This window comes from Armigeres subalbatus, chromosome 2, assembly GCF_024139115.2.
Source record: "Armigeres subalbatus isolate Guangzhou_Male chromosome 2, GZ_Asu_2, whole genome shotgun sequence".
Classification (NCBI taxonomy): domain Eukaryota; kingdom Metazoa; phylum Arthropoda; class Insecta; order Diptera; family Culicidae; genus Armigeres; species Armigeres subalbatus.
The window spans coordinates 173,588,762-173,610,061 of NC_085140.1; the positions used below are offsets into that span (position 1 = coordinate 173,588,762).

Sequence of the window (21,300 nt, forward strand, 5' to 3'; positions counted from 1 at the left end):
GGACACGGTCGGTTAAAGTGGCTAGTCCTAATAAAGTGTTCGTGAAAGTAGTCGTTAGATTATTCGCTGTTAGTTTGAGCGAGACAGAGTATATAACAAAAAATCAACCAGCAACTTGCGGTTTTTGGTTCGAAATGAACGTTTGTCAGCAATGGAATAATCCATCTAGATTTTCTACTAGATGGCTTTTTGCTGTACTATAAATCTCGCATAACTTTTCAAAGGGCTAAGTAACATTTTTTAATGAATTAATTTGAGTACTGCAATCAACAGAACAACATGAAAACTATTGATTGCAGTGTTCAAATTAATTCATGAAAAAATGTTACTTAGGTGCTTTTGAAAGTTAAGCGAGAATTCATGAAAAAATGTTGCTTAGGTCCTTTTGAAAAGTTATGCGAGAAATGTAATAGAAATGCATGAAGCCAAATAGGACTTTTGGGAACTTGCAAGTGTTCTTATTGTTAAGTTGACTTTTGTCAATTTATTGGTCAATACTTAAAAGGTGCTGTAAAAGAAAAGAAAGTGCATACTTAGGTTTTCCAAATCTGATGCAGACTATCTTTTGATAAGGGTCAAACTTGTTTTTACTGATGTTTTCAAAATGGATATAATCGATAAACGACGCTTCCTACAAAAAGTGTTGTATGGGTGACTGTCGCAAAATCATTCAAGCTTTCTAATAAAACTTTTGAAAAACTCTAAATAGAACCCTACACTAAAAAAATCAATTTAAAAAATAAAAGTCAATTTGCAAAAAACGCTCTTTTTGATTTGGAAGAAATTTTGTCTCAAGATAGGTGATTATATTCCTACCAACCGTCCATACATCGCAAGCCGGGCACTTTTAAGGGAAAAAGTTTTTCTAACAAAAACTTTTCTTGACGGAATTGATTTTTTCAGTGTCTTTAAGGGTTGGATTTAACATATGTATACATATATACTCTTATTAAGTATTCCTGTACAGTCATGCAGAGTACAATGTTTTGGTCGTAACTGGTCGCAACTAAAGAAGCTAATAATGGAATATAATATTTTTGAAGATATAAACCCCTTTTAATATTACTCTTAATTTAAAAACAAACTATATTTAGTGACTAAATTGGACAATGTATCATAAAAATAGATGTGCTTGGGGTTCTATAACGATGGCTTTCATTGGTTTAGTTTCAGATGAAAATACACTGAAAATAAATCCGACAAGAAAAAGTTTTGTTAGAAAAACTTTTTTCCTTAAGAGTGCCCAGCTTGCGATGTATGGACGGTTGGTAGGGAACATAATCACCTATCTTGAGACAAAATTTCATTTAAATAAAAGAGCATTTTTCGCAAATCGACTTTAAAATTTTTAAACTGATTTTTTCAGTGTAGGGCTCAATTTGGATTGTTTCCGATATTTTCACTAGAAATTTTGACTGATTTTGCGATGGTCACCCATACAACACTTTTTGTGGGATGCGTCGTTTTTCTATTATATCCATTTGAAAGTATTAGCAAAAAATTTCAGCTCTTTTCAAAGGATAGTCTAGATTAAATTTGGAAAAACATTTTGTTTTCATTTCGGATCATCTGGTGATTTTTCATTTCTCATTTTTCATTTCTTACTTCTTACTTTTCACTCCTCACTTCGCACTTCTCACGTCTCACTTTTCACTTCTCACTGCTCACATCGGCCCATACACGCTTACTTCAGTTTACCCAAATATGGGTGAAGAGTACCTATAATCGCCGAAAAGTGCACATACGTATTTATGGGTAAAGTGAGATTTACCTATATTTGAGTAAAGCAAATTTTACCCATATATAGGTACTTAAATGTCAACGGTTTATTGGTAAATTTCACCCAAATTTGGGTGATTTTTTATTGTTTGTTTTGTTCGTGATATTGAGACTAGAAGCATTAAAAATAATGAAATTGTTGAAATAATTATTAGGCAGATTATTCATCATTTTTATTAAAATAGCTTTTCAAATAAATATAGCTAGTACATAATCTATGATTAACTCGAAATTTAAAAAAAGATCTAGCGCTGTACTAACATTGTTTCGGAGCTACTGGTTACTAATAGTTTATGTTGGACCGGTAAAACAGAAGCCATGCAGTATGTACCACACTGACTAACATTAAATTGAATCGAAGTTCCGGTTCTCGGCACCCGCTGTGTATGGTTCTTCCAAGATTTCAACCGCTGGGATACTCAGTAGGTAAGGGGAAGTATGCTGTGATCCAGAATTTGGTTTGCATCACCCTTTAAACCGGGTATGGGTAGTTGACGATTGTTTCAGGGACCTGTAATGAGTATAAATTTATCAATATGTCATTCAAATGATTCCCTTTGATGAGGGTATCCGCATCATGTAGAGGTTCTGTTCAATATATTTTTTAAATTTTATGTGAAAAAAGCAGGGCTTCCCGTGTAAATACCTTTTTGTCTTGGCAAATAGCTCAGTAATGTCCCGGATTCATGAAGTCATAGTATCCCGGGAAGTCCCTTGAACTGTTGCATGTCTGCAACTTAGTTCGGTTGCTTTGGCTGCAACCACATCCAGTGCCGAAACCAATTCATCCACTTAGATTGCAGATCCCCTCATTTTACATTCTTTCCAACAACTGTTCGGTGTCCTTATCAAGTTGCTCGATTTTATTGACCATTTTCTTCAGCCAGCGTTAAATAGCCGCAATTTTGGACTACGTTTTAGCCTGCTCTAGAATAAAATCCCTTCATTTGGAGATCTATCTCCAGTTAAACTGACCTCTGGGCTTTCAGCTCTGCCTCATCATGGTTTTGGATAGGGCAATAGGGCAACAGTTTATTCGTTTTAACGGCGTGTTTGATGGTTTTTAGGTTTTAGCATCAGTCCCGCCCATGTGAAAGAAGCAGAGCTGCTATTTGTTTTTCTTGGGGGATAGGTAGTTCAACAATTCTGCTGCGATGCTGGCAATGATGGATGCATCCATTTCTTCGTGTATTCATAAAATGCCACAAGACGTTTAGTTTTCATGAATTCCGAACGTTCGTCCTGTACAGAAAATATGTTATTAATATAAATTATGTCGTCGTGTAGTAATTAGTGAACTAATAACTTACCGCATGAATCAGTTAGTTTAGATGCTTAACCGGGAACAGCAAGACCCGGTTCTACTGGAGCGGCTGAAGCTAAGTAGCGGCGAACCTGCTCTGGTATTATCAATCGCTAAACCGGGAACAGCAAGACCCGGGTCTACTGGAGCGGCTGGAGCTAAGTAGCGGCGAACCTGCTCTGATGGTATTATCAACCGCTAACCCGGGAACAGCAAGACCCGGTTCTACTGGAGCGGCTGGAGCTAAGTAGCGGCGAACTTGTGATGCAAGTAGTGACTCACTACGCGAAAATCTGCCGTAATAAAGAAATATATTTTTAATTATGATTACAAAGACGTGTATTTTAAACAAAACTTACATGATACAGTGACCGAAACGGTGGCAGGCGTGGCAGCTGATTCTGATGAGCACTCGCCGGAACTGTTTTAAAATATTTGAAAACCACAACAACAATGTTATTTTTTTCACCCAAATTTGAGTAAGTTCATTTACTCAAATATCGGTAAAGCCCCTTTATCAATAATATAGGTGAAATTTACCGATAAACTCCGTATTTTTTACCTATAATATAAGTAAAGTTTGCAAAACCCAAATATGGGTGAAATGAGTACCCATAAATAAGTAAATTGATCTAAGCGTGTAGGGGAAAGAAATGGCAGAAATGACGCTTAACATTTAAAAAGAACATATGTCACCTTTTATTCATGAATTAATTTGTGTACTGCAATCAAAAGCTATCATATTGGTCTGTTGATCGCAATATTAAAATTCATTCATGAAAATATGTTTCTTACACGCTTAGATCAGTTTACCTATTTATGGGTAATCATTTCACCCATATTTGAGTATTGTAAAGTTTCACTCATATTATAGGTAAACTTTACCGAGAAAATTAGTCAATTTTACCAATATTATGAGAAAAGGGACTTTACCAATATATGGGTGAATAAACGTACTCAAATTTGGGTGAAAAAATAATATTGTTTATGTTTCTGTTACGTTATTTAAAAGTCTCCGATAGAAAGCTCCAGAAAATTTTTAACTATCTTCATGGAATAGGAACAAAATCAACTAAATTACTTACTAATAATGGTAAGTAAATATAACCTTGTTGATTACCAAATTATTAATTGATTGTTCTATTGCATAAACTCATCTAGGTAGTGGAAAAAGCACGAAAAAGTGTGTTATCCCACATCCCAAGTGTGCTCCTAAGGAACTCCAGCAGCAGGCGACTCTACGACCCAGATGTGAATCCGAACTTTTTTTGCTCTCTCGTTCTCGGAACACTGATCTAACGGAATACAGGAGCTCAGCTAATCCACAGCCAGTGTATCTGTTCTAATAACATGTAAGTTTTTTCATAAGAGGATTGTTATTCTATTTAACTCCATCACATCATTGTAACTTTACAGATGTATATTTTGGGAAAAGATTTCCACTCAATCAAATAGGTAGTCACTATGAAGTCTGCTACGAAACGGAAATCCTGTTTGGTCTTTATACGTCGGTTGATTATATTTTATATCATTGCTTCGCTGGAAGGTAAGTTATATTACGCTAATTAACGCACGGTTTTAAAATCGTTTTCTATCGCAGGACAAACATTCGACGTTCGAGGGGACAGCACAACAAGTGTTTTCAATAGTTGACGCGGATAGAATCCAAGTATTGGACAACCAAAACAATCAATTGAAGAGAATGCCTGACCAGCGGTCTGACCTAAATCCGATCCATTGTCATCTGTTGCCAGTTACGGAGTATTTTCACAAGGAGTTTGAGATTCGTTACCCTATGCTTCGAACGAGGCTTCGAATGCTACCCGATATGCCGAATATGTATATTGTTAATACCCGATGCTGCTATTGATGTGTTTCCACTCCGACCATCATGACTCGGTTCCAACAAAAGGCGCCCGAAACTGCACTGAGGATTATGTTGTTGATCATATGTTATTTATCAGTGTTCAGGTGATCAGAATTTGAAAGAACACTAACTTCGCTTTGCTGTATAGGACCGTCCCCTGCCACCATATTCCATCATGTTTGTGTAAACAACGATGATGTCAATAATAAAGTTAAATTGATTTGAAATGTGTTCAATTATTTATATTTTAAACATTCTGAACCAAATGAAATGAAATTCTGAAATTAAAGCTAAAATAATCACCCAAATTTGGGTGAAATTCACCTACACTGGCGGAAAAAACATTTTGATTTCCATAAGTTTTGCCTTATGAAACCATATAAATTCATTAATTTTCATTTCATAAGGTACCGACGAAAGCCATAAGTCTGCCTTATGAAATTCATTGACATTTCTTGTGAAAATCAATCATAAGGTAGTCTTATGAATGGGGGATGTTCATTTCAACGTTCATCCTGGTGAAAAAATTAAAAACAGTTGTCAAACAAAAATGGATTGCTTTTGCCATCTTTTTTAGAAACTTTGAGCGAACTTTGCTAATTATTCGCAACCGCTAGATAATAAGTAAGTATAGGTTCAAGTAGAGGCCTGAATAAGAGAAACGCGGATAGGTATGTGCCGCCAATCGAACCGTCAAAAAACAGCAGCCAATCGAGCAGGAGACCTGTCAAGCAGCCAAAATGTTGGCTCAAATACTGAAAACGGCCAAATTCGATTTTATGTCATTTTTCAATAAACAAAATTGAATGTTTTTTACATTAGTTTGCAATAATATATGCAAGTCATTTATATATTATGAAATGAAATTCCATTGTTTATTGGATTCTATTGTTATGTGATGTGGACAGATAAAATAGCGGATTGTGAGATTTTATCTACATAAACCATTTCTTCCTTTTCATATGTTGTTCTCTGATGAAGGATATTAAATGCAGTGATGGCAGAGTCATATTTTCTATCCGCGTTTCTCTTATTCAGGCCTCTAGGTTCAAGTATAGACCTTGGAATACCTACGGAATATAATATGAATTTATTTGAAGATTTTATTGCAGAACAATTTGTATACATGGTTGGGATCAATCGCCGGAAACTTCTAAAGCGGAAAAGCATCCTGGTTAGATTCGTATATTTCTACAGACATGTACAAATATACATCCGTTTCCATGCGGGTAATTAAATTCGAGATTGGACCAGCATTCTCTATAAAAATGTCGTGGCGGCTCTCTTCAAGCCAAGTGAACCATACGTTGGAATTTGTAATGACCACGGAAGTCCTAGAGAGACATAACCTCGAAACTGCAAACAGCCACTGGAATCAGGCAACGGTATGCTGATCGATCAAATCCCTCTACATCTAAACAGATAACACTGAACCAACAACACAACGCCACAATACACGGTTCAGTCACTCTAGGTCGTACCGCGGCGGTCGTCGAACATTGTTGATGACGGATAGTTTTGGGCGCAGTTTAACCATCACCAGATAGTGGTCAGAGTCGATGTTAGCGCCACGATATGTCCTGACGTCGATAATGTCGTAGCCCTCCATCAATCAGAACGTGGTCGATTCGTGATTCTGTCTGCAGTGGTGATCTCCAGGTGTACCGATACGGGAGGCTGTGTTGGAAGTAGGTGCTGCGAATGGCCATTTTCTTGGACGCTTCGATGATCAGCCGCCCTAACAAGGAGAACAGACACTGTTGTGAGCCGAACCTGACATGGAGAACAGACGCTCAGTAAGTTTTGCACCTCCGGATAGGAGCAAACCCCCTCTTCCCTGTCAGCATACGACCAAAGTTCTCACCGGGGTTGGTTACCCGATCTTCTCTAAGGTTGCTCGTATCCCGGCCAGCACCACGGGGAGGTAGGGATAGGAGTTGCTGGATAAGAGGCTAAGGACCGCGAGATGGGGTCTATTTTATTCCTTCAGGTACGTGAAGTACCAATGGTACGCTTTACCCAGCAATTGCCGTGCCTCCGTTATTATCATCGGATTGAGGCATTGGGACTCTTTACGATGTTTACGTAAGTATTATGCAATAAAAATGATTATAAAGTGTTGCAATTAGAATTTGATATGCGCGCAATCCTCAAATTGAATCCATGTTTACAGAGATTTTAATTTAGAAAATTTTTCTTTCTGCAGATACTTTCGTTGTCTACGAATGGATTCCCGGCCACTCATTTCTACAGGATCCTCCTTGTTGTTTCGTGATGACCATCAATAGAGAAGCAATGTCGCTAGAATCAAATATCGACAATCAAGAAATGGGTCAAATGGTCAAAAAAATGTCCAATCCATAGTTGATATTGATTATTCGATCAAAACGGACGAGCAGTGACACAGCCATTACCATCAATTGATTTTAATTTGATTTTTTTTTCGTTTCGTACTTAATTTCAATTTAATTTTTCATTTTATTTGTACCTTTTGATAATTTAATTAATGTTTAACATAGATATTAGTTCAACTGAATAGATCTGAATCCTAATTAAATTATATGCTACGTACATCCGAAAATTGTTCTTATGTTTCCATGTGTTTAACAAAAATATTTTCTTGCTGTGATCATAAGAATTCCATTACACAGACTTATGAAATTTCATAAGGTGGCTCTATGGATTTCTATGGCGATCTTATGAAAAACAAATGTATTCATTTAGTTCAAATTCATCCAAAGTTCATCCCATTTCATAAAGCTACCTTATGATTTTCATTCCTTTTCCTTGTGGCTAAATTTCATAAGGCAAGTTAATGAACTTCGGAAGGTTTTTTACGGCAGTGTATAAATTCCTTCTTGGTAAACTACCCATATATAGGTAACCGCCACTTCACCCATAAATAGGTATGTGCACTTTTCGGTGATTATAGGTACTCTTCACCTATATTTGGGTAGACTGAAGTAAGCGTGTAGGTCATTTTGAAAAAATAAACTAGAATTTTCAGTGTATACATGAAATCTTAAAATAGGTACTTTTTAACTCATTAATGGGTTTCTATGTTTCTTTGTGAATTTTTTTTTCTTCCGTGTATAAATAAATTGTGTCTTGGGAGAACATAACCTAGAAAATCGATAGCTTATTTGTTACGAAATAATGATGTCTCATAACTCTTTGAATATTTACTATTTTTGCGCCGTGCCATCATTATGAAATTCAATAGCGAACAAGAAGAAAACATTCCCCATCGAATGCAACTTGTTGTAGCAAAATCGATTCAGGTTTAGTACTAGAAAAATTGTCTAATGTTTCAATGTGCACACACATACGCACACACACACACGGACAGACAGACATTTGCTCAGTTTGTCGAGCTGAATCGAATGGTATATAATACTATGGGTCTACAAGCGCTCTATAAAAAGTACGTTTTGGGAGTGAAATGAAAGCCTTTAAGTACAACTTTGTTGTACGAGAAAGGCAAAACATTCAAATAGATTTTCATTCGCGTTATGCGTAACATTTGGTAGTACCCACCCCCTCCCCCACCTTTTAGTGTAACAAAGTATAACCAGGAACTAATAACCGGGACGTGAGTGTCCCGAAGAACCGATTAAAAATTCATGCAACCCAGAAGAGCTGACGAGACCAGCACCGCCAGAGGCGCTAGTGTATTTTACTCACATTTCGGTGAATTTATTTGAAAGTGTTTTGGGAAGTGTAGACTTTTTTGCTGTAAGTTTTGACAGATTTTAACCTCATCCTTGAGGTTTTATTTATTTACGTTTTTCGTTTTTCCGGTTTTTCCTCATAAACAATCGCAAAACAGTAAACATTAATTCCGTGGTATGATGCATACTGGCGCTGGCGGAATTATTCAAACCGGAATTTCTGGCGCGCGAACAAGACCACTGCTACATGGCATGAACCAGAACCATCTACTGTACCAGCTACGCCAAGGATCGTTCCGATTTGAATTTCGGAAGTGTGAAGTGCTAGCCACCGAGCTGTCGATAATGCGGGATCAACATTTAAACCATGACGAATACCTATATGGTGAAGTTACTGTAGGCCTCGCTGCAGGCGAGCTACCAGGGAAGGTGAGTCATATGTTTTTAGTTTGGATTTGGCCATCTTCTAGACCGAGGAAGCCGAGTTTTTTAGCCTAGAAAATATTTCGAGGCTGCTTTTGAAATAGTCGCGAATCATGAGTATAAAGTTTATGATTTTAATAATCCCCCGCACTCGCGCAGATTTTGGATTACCACATATTAATGCTGTCCAATGAGCAGCTCGAAGTTATTCCCATCGCTCTCATGTCCATTTGTTGACAAAAAAAGAAACAGTAGGACGGGAACAGCTTCGAGCTGCGCATTGGACTATTGTAATTGTAATTTTATCGAGTACGATATCCTGTTGGTTTAAATTTTATATTAAGGCAAGGAAGCGCTAGTGTATTTTACTTACTATTAACTTCATCCACAACCCATCTAACATACACTTTATTCTTTTTGCAGCTTTACCGTCAACCAGCAATCCACCCTAGAGGAATTCAGTTTAATCTGATAAATCAGTCGTGCAACCAATCAACATTCTGAATACAATCATCGTTGCAGTGGATCAACACTTATCAGAAATTCAAAAGCCCTTATAAGCTATGAGATTGGAGACGCGTTCCTTGTGTACAGGCAATATTGCTATTATTTTCTTTTGTCTTCAAGTCGTGAAGGCGTGTACCGGCGGACGAGATCAGTACAGCCACTCGGAACAAGAATGCCCCTGATGAATTCCGGATAGGAAAATGACCCGAGTTATACGTTCTATCAAAAGGATTGCTACAAACAAATGTTGGAACAACCAAAATTAGTTTGATTTTTCAGAATGGATAACTTTGTCGACGAAAAAAGGCTTATCCCTGCTAGTGCTGCTCTATTGCAGCACCGGAACAATCCACAAGTATGCGGATGCGGCCAAGGCAAGTATCGTCATCAGTGAACTGACCTTAGACGAGACTCGCAGCAAACTGAGCAGAAGCGCACGGTTAGCCCATTAGTAGGCATCTCCAAACAAGATGCCCATTAGTAGGCATCTCCAAACAAGCTGCAGCTAAGAGGACAACTTTAAGCCACCGGTGCCCTCCGAGTCCGACCACCGCTGCCCTAGTTTGAACGGTTCGAAGTGGTGGTGCCAGCGTCAGTGCTCTTCTTACTTTCGACTTTTGAGGGCTCACCAACTAAAGTCTACATCGCTCTCCAACCAAGGACCATAACAGCTCGATGTTGTCTTAGCAGTTTAATAAGCCCAATCTATGAACTTATCGTCATACCCGTTATTGACAGTCCTATTAAACTAGTCGAATTCGGCACACCGTCCCTACAAGTAGCCTGGTCAAAATGTTCAAGTGGATCGACACTGTGTCATGTTCTACAACCGCCAGGTGCAAAGCTATGAAACTCTAAACGTCTCGCAGTGGTTCCGAATAAGATCATAGAACACTCCATTGTAATCCATAAACATTGAAAAAGAAATCTCAATAGAAAATATTTAAGGGCTTTTGACTGGAGTTCTTACGTGAAAGCTTTGCATATGGAACTTTTACAAGTTTCTGAAGAAAAATCATGTTTTTGAGAATGCCAGAATCCTTTTCCGAATCCCATAAAAAATCTAGATGGAATTTCTGCAGGATTCTTTTTGTATTTCTACTATATAGGGGAGGACGGGCAAGAACAGCACGCCATAATTTGACTTCTATTATGACTTTTTCTCTAAATAACCCCCCACACTGTTAAACTATAGTCCAACAAAAGACTTGACTAAAAAAATATTATAAAAATAAAATGAATCAGTGAAAGTTGGTGAAAGCTTGGATTTTCTTATATGATATCTGCATTTAAAAACAAAGTTTTTAAAAAAAAAAATTTCTAAATAAAAATCTTGGTCAAGTACACTTCTTATATGTCATCAAAGAATGTTTTAAGGCAATTTAAAATATTCACAGTGAAATGTTTGACCATGCTTAATTAGATTAGAATAATTCTAGCATGATTTTTTAAAACGTCGTATGTCCAAATGAGAGACTCTCTTTCATTACGCTCTTTTTCACTAAAATCGAAGCTTGTTTTGCAATAATGCTATCCAATGAGTAGCTTGAAGTTGTTCCCGTCCTGCTCGTTCTTTTTTGTCAACAAACGGACATGAGAGGGATGGGAATAACTTCAAGCTACTTCGAGCTGCTCGTTGGACAGCACAGAACGTTGGTTCCCTGGGGGAAGTGGCCACTTTTTGATCAATTCCGAAACCTGTCTTGCGTCTTATCGAACTTCATGATTTTGCAAAAAAAAAGTCCATAGGAATGTGTTCTGAGGGAATCTGGTTCATATATGGTTACATTCGAATGAAATACTTCGGTGATTCCTAATGGAAATCCTATACAGGTATTCCGATAGAAATCTCTCTCAAATTATGTAGTGAATCCCTTTGAGATTCCAAAGCAAAGCATACAGGGATTCAGAATAAAGTCTTATCTTCCAGAAAAAAATCCTTTTAGGATTCCGAATGGAATATTTCCAGAATTGCGAAGGAAATCCCTCCGGGATTCCGAAATGAAGCCTTCCGGGATACCAAGGGGTATCCTTACGGGATTTCGTTATTTCGAAGAGATTCCGGGATTTCACAAGGAATAGTTCAGGGATTCTGCAAGGAACCATTGCAACATTCCGAAGAGAATCCTTCCGATATTCCGCAGATATTTCTTCCAATATCGCAGCGAATCCCTCCAAGATCCCGAAGTAAATATTTACAGAATACAGTAGGCAATCCTTCCGAGACTCCGCGTGGAATTCATACGGGATCGCAGAAAGATTCCCTGCAGAATCTCGGAAGGATGGACTGCAGAATCTCGGAAGGATTTTCAGCAGAATCTCGGAAGGTTTCCCTGCAGAGTTTTGGAAGGATTCCCTGAGAATCCCGGAAGGATACCCTGCAGAATATCGGAAGGATTCCCTGCGGGATCCCCTGTGGAATATCGGAAGGACTCCCTGCGGAATCCCTGAATGATTCGCGGAATCTCAGTAAGGCTCCCTGCGGAATTCCAGACGGATTTGCTGCGTGATTCCGGAATAATTCGCTGCGGGACCCCAGAAGGATTCCCTTCGTATTTCGAAAATAATTCCCGAAAGCATTCTCTTCGGCATCCCGAATAGAAATTGAAAATTATAAAGAAATAAGTCAGTTCAATTCTATAGACCAAATCAAATGGATTTCTACTTATATATAAATATTTATATGTTCATTAGGGTGGTTCAAAAAATCGATTTTGCTCCACAGTGCTCATCTGATTCTTTACCATGTTCTGAGTGTCCTCTGAAAATTTGAGCTCATTTGGATTAAAACTGATTTAGCACAAGTCGTTTCAAGTTTGCATGCAAATTAGTATGGGGAAATTTATTTTTTTCTTTATATTGTTAATGACGTTCCCCCATTAAGCGCAGGTTAAAAGAAAACCTACATAGCTAAAAGGAATACTCAACAGCTTTCACCCAACGAAAATCGCATGTTGATTAATCACTCAATAATTAGTAATCGATTTTAAGACAGGTTGCGAATCTTTATGGAACGTACACACGGTCAAGCGGTTTGACTAACATTAACTCCACCTCTCGTTTATTCAAACATCCATCCAGTTTTACCAACAGCGACACGAACAATCAATTTATTCGACCAACAATATCACACACGAACGACCGAAGCACCAACTCGAGCACCAACCATCAAAAAATATATGGGGGTTTGTGCAACTTCACTACAAATGCTCATACATGTTCGGCGAACCTTGACTCCACCCCCGACAACTCAAACCAAAATCAAACCGTTTTAATTTTTTCCAACCGAGCCGCCAACTGTCAAATGGTTGTTCGAACAACTTCACACACGTTCAAACAAAGCAGCAACCGAAGCGTTTTCGTGAGGGCGGAGTCAAAGTTCGTCGAACTACTTGACTGGTGTGTACGTTGCATTAGCCATGATCGTTAAACTTCTTTGAGGGCATCACTGAAAATGTGCAGTGCAACATAGTAGCTTGAATTTGTGTGTGCTATCTTTCGCGCCACGAGCAGCAATGTTGCCTGTTGATGAGTTATGCAATTAGCTCCAGAAAACTACAGTATAGATTAAATTCGATTACTAATTATTGGGGCGATTAATCAACATGCGATTTTTGTTGGGTGAAAGCTGTTGAGTATTATTTTTAGCAGTGTAGGTTTTCTTTTAACCTGCGCTTAATGGAGAAGCGTCATTAACAGTATAATGAAAAAATAAATTTCCCCATACTAATTTGCATGCAAACTTGAAACGGCTAGTGCTAAATCAGTTTTAATCCAAATGAGCTCAAATTTTCAGAGGACACTCAGAACATAGTAAAGAACCAGATGAGCACTGTGGAGCAAAATCGATTTTTTGAACCACCCTAATGTTCATTCATACCTAGTATACTTTAGTCAGGAACTAATAACTAACTAATAATTCCATGGGAATCAAGAAAGGTTTGCCGTTGGAATCCCGGAATGATTCCCATCGGAATCCCAAAAGAATTCCCGTCGGAATCCCGAAAGTATTCCCGTACGAATCCCGAAAGTATTCCCGTCGGAGTCCCGAAAGTATTCCCGTCGGAATCTCGAAAAGATTCCCGTAGGAAACACGAAAGGATTCTCAAAAGAATTCCCCTTGGAGTCCCGAAAGAATTCCTTTCTTAATCTCGAAGGGATTCTTATCGGAATCCCGAAATATTTCCGTCGGAATCCCGAAAGTATTCCCGTCAGAATTCCGAAAGTATTCCCGTCGGAATCCCAGAAGGATTCCCGTCGGAATTCCGAAATGATTCTCAAAAGAATTCCCCTTCGGAATTTCGAAGGGATACCCTTCGGAATCCCGAAATATTTCCGTCGGAATCCCTGTGTGGTGTGAAATGAGCTTAACGTTCATTACATGTTTCCTATCCCCCACACAATCGCCAATGAGGCTCATGGTGTTGGCATCCCTGCACCGTAGCGTAAAGTAACTTCCGAATCCGCCTCCTCCACATCCATCGACCAAGCCACTCAGAACGCCATTGCGTCGTGAGCGTTCGTCGAGGTAAGTCCAGTTCAGTCACATCAGTAAACGGGGTATTTTCCCGAGTCGTATAATTATTGAAGTGCTTCGGTCAAATGATGGCTTCACATGATCACAGCTTAAATGTTTGGAGTCAAACATTCTGGCGACCGTGACAGGACCGGAATTTCTAAAGAGAAATAAGTGCTAATGCAATGGAAATCGCGAAGATCCGAAATCGTTTGTTTTCTGAAAAACAAAATGGCGTCGAACGCCGCATTGTTTGGAACAGTAGTGGTCGTGTAATGTCATCAAGACAAATGGATTTGAGAATTGTAAACGAGCGTAAATAAGTTGCGAAGAGTACAATTAACACGCAGTTTTAAAGGAGAAACATATAGTTATTCTACTTACGATGAGATGTTTTCAATGATGTATTAATAGTGAGTGAGGTCTTTATGTGTTTGTTGTAATCTGACGTGTTAGGAGAACCGTCATCTGTTCATTGAGTTGGCGTGTTTGGACAACCGTCAATGATATTTTCTACTGGTTCTACGGTGAAAGCTTCTGTGATAGACGTGTTGGGATAACCGTCCATTATTTTCGATGGCGTGTTGGGACAACCGCATTGATTACTTGAAGTAGTATTTCGCAATAATGGCAAGTAAAATTTTCGATTGGCGAGTTGGGACAACAGCCAGACCTTCTAAGATGTACGTGTTGGGATAACCGTCCATTATTGTCGATGGCGTGTTGGGACAACCGCCTTGATTACTTGAAGTAGTATTGCGCAATAATGGCAAATAAAGTTATCGATTGGCGAGTTGGGACAACAGCCAGACCTTCTAAGATGTACGTGTTGGGATAACCGTACAGTAATCTTGGAATGGCGTGTTGGGACAACCGCCTTGAATACTTCAAGTAGCATTCCGCAATGACGGTCAATAATATCTTGGATTGGCGAGTTGGGACAACAGCCAGATATTTCTTGATAGACGTGTTGGGACAACCGTCTAGTAATTCAATAATCCTTTAATAATGCGTTGAAAAACCGCACAAGTTTCTTTAATAGAGTAGTGGGATTATCGTCTGGAAATCATAATGACGCATTGAAAACAGATGCCGAGATCCTTTGGATATTATTTTAAAGCAATCACCAAATGTGACTTAAGTCCCGTATCAAAACAACCATCGAATGCTCTGAGTGCCACATCCTGGTATATGCATCAAGCTTGGTTTTTCCGATGACGCAAGACTTGCTTATTTTTCAAGGCTGTAAATACAGAAAAAGTATTCAATAACATGTCTCATTAAGTAATTCTACGAAGTACAAAGCATAGTTGGAATACATAGTCCAACCAAACAATCGATAGCAAAACACATAATCAGACTAGATAAAAAAATACAAATGCCTGTTTGGTACATACATGTTGTTATTTTCAGGAAAATTAAAATTTGTACGAGTGAAAACAAAGTAAACGATGTCGACTGACGGCAGATTTGTTCGAGTGGTTCAGCCTACGAGAAATCATTCCGAGGTTGATGAAGGCGAAAACGAAAACGAGACATCGGAAGCAGGAAGGTACGTTCGCCCTCCGAATTTCTTCAACTACCGGTATCTGCAGAACGAAAATACTGATAACCAGTACGACCACTACAATAATACTGTCGATCCAAACCGAGAAAATGAGGCGTTAAGAAAGCAGGTAGATGAGATGCAAAAGGTTATCAACGAGTTGTCCACTATTACCAAGGCCCGTCAGGACGTGAGACCGAAGAGCGACGACGCGGATGGAAGTTGGAGCTGTTCTCGGGAGATAACATCATCTTCACACGCCACTGGGAATGTCACGAATATGAATATCAGATGGGACCAGATAAAGCCGTTTCCGAAGGGAGTTCCTGCAAACAAAATGTGGGAAGAGTGGTCCAAGTACGTTGAAAATTTTGAAATAGCTGCCTCTCTCTCCAACGCGTTTGACCCGGTACGTCGATCTCAACTGCTGTTTCTATCAATGGGAGAAGAACTCCAGAACATTGTGCGCGCGGCAAAACTTCGGCCAAACCTCAATGACGAGAACTGTTACGTAATCTTCATTAATTAGTTAATTAGGTTAATTAGTTCCTGGTATAACGCAAGTTGGACCTCCCCCTACCTCCAAAAGCGTTACGTAATTTGTGAACAGACCCTAGCACACATAAATTTTGACTATAGCATTTCCCACATAACGGCTATATGAGTTTGCATAGCATATACAGTATCCCCCCGCTTATCCGGACCTCGCTAGTCCGACGACTCGTTAGTTCGGATCTCGCTAATTCGGAATTTTCCGGATTAAAAAGTATCAACACCCATTTAAACACATTATGCTGTCAGTTTTCAAATGTGTGCTGTGATTTTGTTTTGGTTCATTTGTATGGATTTGACAGTCGGATTAACGAGAGAAACCCCGATAGTCCGGCCATACATTTGTCGGATCAGCGGGGGTATACTGCACTCCAAATAATCTAAACGTTGTTTCCACCTGAATTTTCAGGTACATTTTACGTGCACACGTAGCTGCAAATGCTTCAGAAAATTCAGGTGAAACTTACGTGTCCGGTGAATTCCATCCAAAGCTCAGGTAGAACTTACCTGATTTTCACGTAGAATTATATTTCTATCGGAACATCAGGTAAAAGTTACGTGAATTGCAGGTGGAAAAAATCTACGTATTTTTTCAGGTGGAAAGAACGTGCAGATTTTTTTGGGTGTGTATGTGGAAACACTCATAAACCTTGTTAACTAATAACCTTTATGTGGATTTTCCAATAGCGGGTGGTTATTAACGCACACATCAAATTTAGTTGTAAATTTCTTTAGATTTTTGCCAATAAAAATGTGTGGATTTCTATTAGTGTAAATGAAAAATGCTTCGGAAAATTCAGGGGAAATCTGAGTGAACATTAGACATTTTAAGTCCATTAAATTAAGAACAACTGTGAAATCCCATTTTGGCAATGACACTACACTGGAAATGTCTTCCCTCGTAAAGGCTACTTTTATGCATTTGTCAAAATGTCAAGTATACATTTTGAAAACGTGAAAAATACCCTCGGTAATAATAAATATTATTAAGGATCGCATTTTTTAGATATGAGCAATATTCTCTAAATTGATTTAAAAGTATTACTCCGAAAATTAGTATTCCAATTTTACCGTGTATAAAACTTTAAAATGGGTATTTTATATCTCATTATGGGTTTATGTTTTTCTGTGTAGCTACTTATTCTTCCGTGTACGATGGAAAAGGCCTTTTCATGTGACATCATGATGCTGAGCCTGAACTTGTTATAAAACTGAATGCTGTCAGTTTCGAATTGTGCGTCTTGGGAGAACATAACTTTTTCATCCGAGAGCATTTCATACCGAAATCATCATATGTTATAACTATTTGAATATTTACTATTTTTGCGAAGTTCAGCCGTTTTGAAATTCAATACTGAACAAAAAGAACACATTCTCCATCGAATGCAACTTGCTGCGGTAAAATTGAATAAGGTTTAGTACTAGAAAAGTTGGCTAATGTTTCAGTGTGCACACACATACGCACACACACACACACGGACAGACAGACATTTGCTCAGTTCGTCGAACTGAGTCGATTGGTATATAACACTATGGGTCTACGAGTCCTCTATAAAAAGTTCGTTTTCGGAGTGAAATGATAGCCTTCTCGGTACAACTTTGTTGTACGAGAAAGGCAAAACAGGTTAGAAAATTTCGGCTGCGATGTAAATATTCATTTTTCATTAGTTTTACAATTAAACTTACCTTTGCTAGCGGCACCACCTTGTTCCTTTTGAAATTCGTCACTTTCCTAAAAAAAATCCGCTTTAATATCGTGGAAACGCGAAAAACAAAGTGAAAATCGACCGACAAAAGTTCCGTAACTGCACTGACTGAACCGACTGAACCGAACGACCGAGGTGAAACGAAATCTGAGACAGTGTTGCTAGATTTAAAATTGCAATATCTTTGTTTGTGATTTTACATCCAATTTGTGTAATAATATTATCAGTTTCCCACCTTATCGGCCGTGACTATTTGAAATCGTCGCAAAGCAAATCGTCGCCAGCAAAAATGTCCATAAGATCTGACAGATCAACTGTGAATAAAATTGTTTGATTTAAATAATCACATTATTTCCAGAAATATTGTACTATTTTCATGCATATTTTCATAATTTGGCTTTGAACTACCACAGATTGAAAATAATGATATTGGCGACGATTTAAAAGGTGCTTAAAAACTGATTGGCGCGTTTTGTTACCAGCGAAACTGATAATACACAAACAGTTGAGAATCATTTGGTTGCATCTGTTTTTATGTGATATCCCATTGAAAAAAATTAATATTACAAATATTAATTTTATTAAATAATAATATTAAATGCAACGTGCAGCTAATCGATAAGTTTTAGTTTTGTGTAATTCTGAAGGGATGTAATAATACACATAAAATTATGTTGTATTACATCTTTTATTAGTGTTTACATTGCTTTTTCGTTACATCGTGTAAATTACGTCAATGCAATTTACAATAATTTTTGCTGTGACATATATCATTTTTGCCTCAATAATGTGAACTTAAACTAAAGAAAACAATTTCAAACAAAATACAAAATGAAGAACTATGATAAAATAGTGTGAAAGGTAAGGTCTGCTGAGCAAATATGATCAGACTGTTCCACGATTTCATTCGCATTGCGCAAAACATAACGTCTAAATTTTTCACTGTAGATAAAGCCGGAAGATTGATGATGCCGCCTTCGAGAATGCCACCCCAAGATTGACATGGATGGTAGGTAAAAATGCCTAAGTTTGCTCAACGCGACGAATAATAACGAATTCAATTGAATGCATTGATGTCTCGGTTGATGTTCCCGTTTTTCATTTGATGATCCGCCTCAATAGGTAACTATGAAGATTTGTGTTGTAATTATGATCAAAATAAAAGCATAATAAAGCTAATGTCGAAGATCACATTTCCATTTTCTTTCATTTCCGTATCAAATACAACCATAACAAAAAAGCATATCAATGCAGAATCCATCTAAAACTCCAGCCGAAAAAAGGTTAAACTAATGTGATTAAAACCGCCCTATACTATGCATCCCATAAATCAGAGTTATACTAACACAGTATAAAGTACATTTAATCGAAGTTGGGGTCAACCAGGCGAATAGCCAGTTAGAATGACTTTTAATCTATTTAGTATAGATTTTTCTCAGAGTGTAATCTCGAAAAGTGCACATAGGGTAAAACGTCCTATCGTTGTGGTATGCCCTAATGTTGCGGTAGTGTTAAAGTAGTCCATTCTGGATATAATACCATTGAAAACAATTGTGGGTACGCTAAAACTCTTTGAATTAACGACTAGAACAGCTTTTGTTTGACAAAATTCCGTTCAAAATGATGAAAAATCAACATTTTTCGTTAAAAATTTGAATCCCTTGAGCCTATTATTGCGGTAGTGCTAAGGTCCTATTATTGCGGTATTGCTCTCCATAAGAATTACATGCAATACCGCAACAATAGGACTGACCTTCAAAAAATATCGCAACGATAGGCAACTGCGTCCTATTATTGCGGTAGTTTGTTTTTATTGTGATAAAAACAAAACAACATAAGTTCAGCACAATTCACATAATATTTCCGAAACTATAGTTAACGAGCATCCTATTCAACTACTACAATATGGAAATCGACCAACAGGTAATTTTTGAAGAATTTTTGTGATCAATTTTATTTTGACACGGTGCTTAACCCCTCCATAATAGGTCGTTTTACCCTACGTATTGCTCGTTGCATCAATTTTTAGACTCTGGCGCAACTTCGTTTTGCTTTGAATTTTTAGCGTGCACACCAATACATTCAAAGTATCTTTCTAATTGTTTTATTATGTTGATATTTCGGGACCGCTTTGCGATTTGGGCGTAACTTATTTTGTAAACAAACATTGGAAGGCGAATTCCTGCTAAAGGCCAGTATCGACTTAAAAAGTAGAGAGGTTACGGAATTTTGTTCAATATTACCAAGAGGAATTTTGACAACTGATCTGCATGGAGCAAATTGTCACTTTTACTTACGGAATAATCGAGCAGAATATTTTTCCGAAAGTAAAGTGACAGCTCCCATTACTTTGTGTGGGAACCTTACAAATGCCAATTTTGTTTTTGTTCTTTTCATGTGGATACTGTTGTAAGAATTTTGTTTCGATTCTTTACTTTTCCGATTCAGTGAACGGAATTTAACATGGGATTGAGATAGAAAAAGAAATTTCTTTTGAACACGATACCAACCTTAAAACAAGCATGTTCTGAGGAAACCACGGCATGGATCCGATAGATCAAGCTTTCCTCTACCAGATAAGGGAATTAGTTTAGGATGAAAACGCTTGCATTCTCCGGAATTCATGAGGCAATGTTTGTTTACAAAATAAGTTGCGCCCAAATCGCAAATCAGTCCCGATTTATCGGACACACGTGTTTTTGTTTACTCAAACAAACAGCAAACAGTGTTAATTATTTTTGTTTGTGACACGCGGAAAATATTCACGCAAATAATTTGCGCGCAGGGGTCTAATATGGCGGAATCTGCGCAATATTTATGGGTGAAATGCCGTTTACCCATATTTGAGTAGTTCATAGAAATATTGGTAATGTTTACCTATTTATGGGTACTCTATTATACACTCTCAGAAAAATCTATACTAAATAGATTTAAAGTTACGCTAATGGGCTATTCTTCTGGTTGACCCCAAATTCGTTTAGGTGCGCTCTATACTGCGTTAGTATAAATTTGATATATTGGGAGATAGTATAAGATGACTTTATTCAACATTAGTTTAACCTCATCCGGTTGGAAAATGAGATGGATTCTGCACATTACAATTGTTTTGTTTTGCTCAATTAAGAAGTGGAAATTAAAATAATGTCTATAAAATAAGTTTTATTTCGCATTTATGTGGAAATCTTCAATACAAAGCTTGAAAAAGAAAATATTCATACATTATGCTCATCAACACTGATACTCTGGAACGCGCAAATATCTCCGAATTTTGCAATATCCATGGCGCTGCGACATAAATTTTGTTTATTAATCCTGGACCATTCTGTCGCGGTATTTCGATTACGTTTTCCAAAGTCCTCCGTCGTTTAAACTGTTTACCCGTAAGATTCCGTATGGTTTTCGGCAGCGGCTTTTTCATCTTCCGGTGTAA

The 21,300-nt window shown here is 37.8% G+C and overlaps 3 long non-coding RNA genes across 3 annotated transcripts in view; 1 reads left to right on the top strand and 2 right to left on the bottom strand.

The window, feature by feature from the left end:
• Positions 1-17,981, bottom strand: part of LOC134215509 (uncharacterized) — a 41,458-nt gene extending 23,477 nt beyond the window's left edge. Inside the window, exon 1 of the long non-coding RNA XR_009980197.1 lies at positions 17,851-17,981. This is a non-coding gene — a long non-coding RNA (uncharacterized LOC134215509). The remainder of the gene's footprint in view (positions 1-17,850) is intronic.
• LOC134215507 (uncharacterized) lies at positions 2,057-3,308 on the bottom strand. Its single transcript, XR_009980195.1, has 3 exons — positions 3,090-3,308; positions 2,426-3,021; positions 2,057-2,290 (listed from the first exon to the last, which is right to left on the bottom strand). It is a non-coding gene; the product is annotated as an uncharacterized LOC134215507 (long non-coding RNA).
• Positions 4,055-5,154, top strand: LOC134215508 (uncharacterized). Its single transcript, XR_009980196.1, has 4 exons — positions 4,055-4,175; positions 4,244-4,434; positions 4,499-4,628; positions 4,683-5,154. It is a non-coding gene; the product is annotated as an uncharacterized LOC134215508 (long non-coding RNA).
• Positions 17,982-21,300: the final 3,319 nt, after the last annotated feature.